The sequence below is a fragment of the Natator depressus genome, chromosome 2 (assembly GCF_965152275.1).
Source record: "Natator depressus isolate rNatDep1 chromosome 2, rNatDep2.hap1, whole genome shotgun sequence".
Classification (NCBI taxonomy): Eukaryota; Metazoa; Chordata; order Testudines; family Cheloniidae; genus Natator; species Natator depressus.
The window spans coordinates 114,003,523-114,010,717 of NC_134235.1; positions in this window are offsets into that span (position 1 = coordinate 114,003,523).

The window sequence follows — 7,195 nt, forward strand, 5'->3', positions numbered from 1 at the left end:
TAGGTTGACTGAACTAATTACTTGATTTTCTTCATTTTGCAGAGAAGAGTGTGTGAGAGAGAGAGATTTTTCCCTTGCTTCCCATATTCAGGGAGACCAAGAATAAATGATGTTCCTTGATATGACAGTATTTTTATATTTTATAATTACTGAAATGTGCTAGATACTGTACAACATAAAACATGAGAACAAAGATCAGTTGTTTTGTACAATACATATCACCGAAACTAAAAGGATAGGCCTCCATCCTCAGCTGCAGCAATGGAGTAAACAGTGAATCTTTGGAAGGGGATTGCAAAGGTGGTCTTATCTTGGTAAAGATGTGTCATGGAGCATTCACACAATGTATGTTAGAGCAGCCTAAGGGTGAGTCCCGCTTACACTAGCTGCAGTGGACCAATTTACAACTCATTGGCTTACATCTGTCCCAAAGAGTTGATATGACATCTGTGGATTGTCAGAGTGCAGGGGAGCCTCTGGAGCTTTGGCCATGCTCCCTACAGTGGCAATGGGAGAGGGACACAGAAGTTGTTATGGCTGCCTTACATTACCTGAGCATCCCATTAAAATGGGGGCCTTTCCCAGGCCTGGCTATGCCTAATTTAGGGCCAACTTGCACCATTCCAGTTGAGAACTGGGATAAAGAGCTTTGCAATATATACAGCTTGAGGCCTGTATATTATTTATAACATTTTTTGGTATCAATCTTCTTCCCAAAACCAACAAACAGAAACAAACCCACCAACACCAAATGGAAGTTGGAAATGCTTTTAAGTGTGGCTATTTAGAGTGCTTCAACCATTGTGCTACACTTCCTAATGTACTTGAAAGAGTCATGATCAGTTCCATCTTTCTCCTTAACAAGGACAATAAAATTATCTAGATCACTTGACTTTCAACAGCTATCTTCTGTTTCTGTTTCTTCTGTGTCTGACAAGTACATCAAAAGTGGTCAAGCTGACAGGACATATTATTTCTCAACTTGTTTTTATTTGTTTGATCTTCAAACAGTTATCACTGTTCTTTAGACAGAACAAAAAATCAGCATGTTTTTGAGAAAATGTTGTTGCAGTATAACAGCAACAATTCCTTTCTGGAAATTAAAACTCTTAAGCCTGTGATTCTCAAAGGAACACAAGGCAGTTAATTGCCTGAAATCCTAATGAATTTTATGAGAGCTTGAAGTTTAAACCTCTTAAAGTGCTTTTGAAAATCCCAGCCTCAATGCCTAATCATAACCCCATTGAAGTCAATGGGAGATTTGCCATTATTTCACTAGGAGCAGGCATGGACCCCTAGGACCCATTTCTCTGAGGTGCTGAGTGCTCTCAAGTCCCATTGATTTTCAGATCTCAAATGGGGTACCCAATAATAAAGTAAATGGGAGCAGAGAGCATTTGGCACCTTGCAGAATCAGACTCCACATGAATATGACATCATATCCGGTAACAATGAGAAGGCCCAATCCTGCACTATGCACACTACTTATTACCATGAGTAGTACAAAGTACATCAGCAGGTCTGCTAAGGGTAGTAAACACCAAGCTCTGTAAATAAGGTTCTGCAGGACTGGTCACTGAAGCTCTGATTCGGGGCAGCACTTCAGCACATGCTTTTAATGTTAAACATATGCTGAACTGCTGCCCTGAATCAGGGCCTGAGTTTGTAAAAGCATGCAGTTGATTAAATATGTAAGAGATAATAAGGTTATGTAATCCAAACCTCTTTCCAAAGGCTGATATATATCCCATATAGATTGCATGGGACTAGTGGTGTCAGTTATACCACAGAAATATGTATTATGGACTATCTTTATCAATACAGTAAGTGTCAGAGGATTTCACGGGGGAGGGGTGGGGGATTAAAAACACAAGTTAAAACTTATTTTTCTACTGAAGTCTCCCATTGTCTGGCTAGTAGGGACATTCAGTATCTATTTTTGGGCCTACTTACAATTTTAAAACATGCTTTATTTTCCTGTTATTCTTTTCTAATTTGAGAAATCCAGCACAAGATGGGGAAGACTAAAAAGCCTGTCAAACTCTTGACTGAGAGGCTCAGTGACCAAACCAACATTTTCAAAAGTGGCCTCAGATTTTGAATGCCCAACCTGAGATGCCTTGGGCCTGATTTTCAGAGATGCTAAAGATCTGCAAATCCCATTGACTTCAATTAGAATTGTGGGATCTCATGACTTTTGGAATCCAAAAATGACTTTAGGCCCAGGGTATCTCAATTTTGGAATCCAAAAATGTAGGCAAAAAAAACAAAAGGCCAATTTTGAAAACTTTGACTTAATAGTCTAGTAATACATGTAGTGAAGTAATAAATAGTAAAATGTGTGCTCTGTAAAGTATATGCTTTATTGCAAAAATCCCATTGTAAGATTTTCCAATAAGACCTATTATTAGTTATAATTATTATATACAATAGTCATTTACCTTTTAGAGTCCTATAGAAGTCCTATAGAAAGTCCTATAGAAATATAATAGGGCTGAAACCGACAGGATTATATGGCTCTATAGAATGACTCTAGAAAACTACAGAATTTAATAGAGAATTATATCCTTACTATTGAATTGTATAGGTTGATCAGATATGTATTTATTATTATTATTATTATTTATTATTATTATTATTTAGAGACCCCAACTGAGATTTGGGCCCCACTGTGATAGGCACTGTGCAGTCACATAATAAGACACAGTCTTAACCCCAAAGACCTTACACCTAGATCTGCAGTGGTACTGAGTCACCTGAGTCTCATTGAAATCAGTGAAAGTTAGATGCCTAAATACCTTTGAGGACCTGGGCCTTACATTCTAAATAAATAAGACAGACAAAGGGTGGGAGGAGAAATTGAGGCACAGAGAGGTAAAGTGACTTGCCCAAGTTCATACAACAGGTCAGTAGAACCCAGGTGTCCTGACTCCTGGTCCAGTACCCTGTCTTCTAGATTTCCTAGCCTGATTAAAAATTCTATAGACATGTTCTAATTCTCTCTTAAATTCTGTAGGCCTTCTCTATAAAAGCTATATTTAATTAATAAAATGCATCTAATTAAAAAATCAAGGTGCATGTATAAAAATGTGTAAGAAAATACAGTTTATACAATTTTTAAAGGAAGAGATTTTCCCCCAAAACAATTTAAATATCAACTCACCAACTCTTCAAACATGCAATTCCACCACCACTCAGGCAGTCAATGTGTCTTAAGGGTCAACATACTGGGGTTCTCTTGGTTCACCAGAGGCAAGCATCTTCCTCAGTTGAGTGATATTCAGTGAGAACAACCTGCGAACAGTTCCAGATATTTCATTCTAAGAACTGATATCTGGAGTGCCTCATCTGATTTACTGAATTCTAGCGCAAGTCCGCCCTTATCAGAAGACTCTTCCCACAGCCTAAGAGGACGAGCAATTAAACCCAGGGTTCAACTGATCGCACGGGACAACAAATGATTAAGCAGGGACAAGAGTGAGGGTCTTAGGTTCAAAATCAGGGATTCAGAGGGGGACACCGAGAAGAGAACCCCGGACAGTGCCCATTGCTTCTCAAAGATGGCTAGGGAGCCAGCGGATGCTGCCCAGAGGAACTCTGCCTGGATGCATGAAACAAGGGAGGAATAGAAGTAGGCCCCACAGTCACAGAGTGAGTACTTTCCCGTCCAACATCCTCCTCCTGGTATCGTAGATGGCCATTTTGGCCAGCACCAGGAGGAGGTTGATGAGGAGGTCTTGTGACTTCATGGGGCCATGAAAAGGGTGTGCAAAAATGAAAAAGTGTGGGGAAAAGTGCAGCCAGAACCTCAAAAGGAGGCTCTGAAGGAACTGGAAAAGGGCCTGCAACATGGCACACTGCAGATAAATGTGTGCCAGGGTCTCCCTCATGCTGCAAAATGGACAGGCATCAGGGATGGGAGTGATCTGCTCCAGGTACATGCCCATGCTGATGGTTCCATGAAGGAGCTGCCAGAGCTGATATCCTTGGCGGCCACGTGGGACTCATCTGATTTCAGCTGCTGCTACCAAACATGGGAGGAGAGGAAGTCCCTAGGTAACTCGGGCCCAAACCTCCCAAGACTTTAGGCCTTGATTCAGCAAAGCACTTGAGCATGTTCTCATCTTTAACCATATGAGTAGTCCCACTGAAATCAATGCATCTATTCAAGTGTTTAAAATTAAGCACATGTTTAAGTGTTTTGCTGCATCAGAACCTTATACACCAAAGTTACCACTTTGAACTGAATCCAGAAGTGAATAGGAAACCAGTGTTGTTCCTGGAATATTGGTGACTAACCTGGCTCAATAGCCAAGTAATCCAGCCTTGAAGTCTCAATGGTATGAATAGCCATAGCAAGGTCCAGATCTAAGAATAATAACTGCAGGTACAAAGCACTTTTAGCCACTAAAGGCACCTGAGATTATAGGAGCAGTTGGGGACCCAAAAGCACCCCCAGTTGTGAACCTCTTGGACAAAAGGTGGGACACCTCTTCAACAGTGATGGCAAGAATAACCCCTGCTGTACCCCCAAGAATTTTCTCTGTCCCACAAGCATTACCTCCATCATGTTTGGATTTAGCTTCAGCCAGCTTGTTCTCATTCAAGTGCCGATCTCAGCCAGGCACTGGGAACACAAATACACTGCACCATTCTGAGCTGAAAGAAAAATTAGGCAGACATAGAATGTGGTGTTACACTGATGACACTGCTGCCCAAATTGCTTTCTATACACCCGCCCCTTGCATCCAACCCACCCAGTGTCTTCACATACGGTACATGCAGAAGAGACAGTTTGATAGTCTTAATTTCTGTACTGTACCTAATAAAAATATTTGTACTGAAAAATAAGGATAGATACATATATATCTATACAGTGTACAAACAGTTACATTGTCTCTTGCTGACAGTTTAGAGAAAAGAAACAAGCATCTGGAAGATTTAATAAAGAAGTTCAAAATGAAAGCCAGAAAGCTGAGGTAAACATCATATAGTTCAAATGCCAGAACAAAAGGATTTTTAAAAATCAACCCTTTTTATAATAGATACTATCAACTGAGGGCCCTTTTTGCAGGGAAAAAAAATCTATATAACTGAACACTGTCATGATCAGCCCCTTCTAGCTGAAAATAACTCTTTTTAATACAAAGTAGCATTGCCAGTTTTGGTTGTATGTATTCCTGGAGGTTTTATCATGTGACATAATAACCTTTAATTAAAGATTAATCTTTAATTCCTGGAGACTCCAGGACAAACCTGTGCGGTTGGTAATCCTAATACAAAGATGTTTGTCCGTATCAATCAGATCTTCTGTAGGTGTCTTGACAGGGAATTCCTAATGCTCCTTCTTTGATTCACAGAAATAGTATCAGAGAGGAGGTGTATCATATAATCAAGTTGTGATAATAGCAACTATTGCTACTGATTGGCTTATTACACCTGTGAACTGAGCTCACAGCTAGTCTATGCTAAAACATTCTACTGTTAGTGTTTCCCGTCGATGTCCCCCTACCTGCTTGCTTGTTTCACACACTTGTTATGTTCTCTTTTAGACTGTAAGGTCTTTGTTACAGGGTCCGTCATTTACTATATTAGTATATTATATATACTAGCACAGTAAGGCCCCAGCCTAATTGAGGCCTTCAGGTGTTACAACACTATAAATAACAATAATCAACCTTTCCCTTGGGCTATACGGGCTATCCCAGCTCTTTTCAAATATGCCTTCCACCACCCGCAAGTTAGAATACACCTCTAGCAGTTTCAGTAACAGCACCATTTAGTGTCCATTTATAAATTGATGTGGGGCAGTGGTCAGTTAATTCAGTTAGAAAATAATTTTCATCTTTGTTGCCCAGAAGATGTTAGGATATCATTCCAGGTTCTAGCACACCAAACAGAAAACCTCTTGTCACAGACACAACCTATCTTTGTAATTTCCACAGGCAAAGATGTTGGTCTGCTTTTCCAAAAGCCACAACTGAGGTAAGTCAAAGAATGTTGCCAATGATTGTTCGTAATCAAAAGTGACTTATTTTCAGAAAAGTTGGCATAATATATCTGTTTGGATATTATCTGCTGAGAGAGATTTGCCCCAATAACCAGGATTTAGAGAGTCTTATCCAGTTTCAGATTACACATTATTGTAAATCAATGCATAAGAGCATTTCAATACATTAAGAATCAGAAGTTTAAAAAAAAACAACCTAGAGAAATCTTCAGACTGTGATTTATGTTTTTTCCTATAATTTACAGGGTCAAGATGTTCAAAAATCAAATGGAAATAATGTAGATACTAAAGAACAGAAGATGAAATATTCTCTCTCTCACTGTCAGAGCAGTAAATTGCATGTGTTCAAGTGATGTATTAAAGTTAATGCAAACCATGGACAAAACACTATTCATTTTTCACCTTTCCTTTGTATATGAATTACGGAAGTAACAACGGGAGGAAACTGAAAGTTTGAGGGCAGTTTTTGGATTCAGTGGATTCTTTCCGGAGTGCTTTGCATACTGGACTGGGGAGGGCTTTTCCCAGTTTCAAACTCAATATATATCTTGCATTTTGATTAACAGTAAAAAATTCCTACCAGTTTGACATTGGAGAGCCTGGTAGTTGACAAGCCTGGGATTATTTATGTGGAGAAGCCAATGCAGGTATCTCATTCTATGCATAGCCTATCTGTGATGGAGAATTTAAAAATAAATTCCAACTTTAAACTGGGAGCATATGAAACACTGCAGGTTATACAAAGGAGTCTGCATGGGATAATGTAATAAGCAGCTGCAGGTTTAAGGCTCAATTATGCAGTGCCTCCTGGAGGAAATTAATAATTCTGTCTTCAGAGCAGGGTTTGGATACTGTGCAATAAGACCTGGGGCCATGCACTGAACTATTATGAGAAAACAAAATATTGAATAGCTGCTTGTTAAGTGAGCACCATCCATCCTGAGCACTGAATGACGCAAAAAATAGTATGTGGTCAAGCAGGTAAATACTGTATCATAATGAATGTGTGACAGGAGAACAAATTAAGCTTGATTTTTTTAATTTTTGAGTAGTTGACTTTGCAACCTTAATAGTGTTCTTTTAACATAGTTTAATTAAACAATTAACTCACTGGTATAATATTAAGATATTAATATCAACAACAATCTTCAAAGAAACTAGGAATTGTTTTGAAATACAGTACTA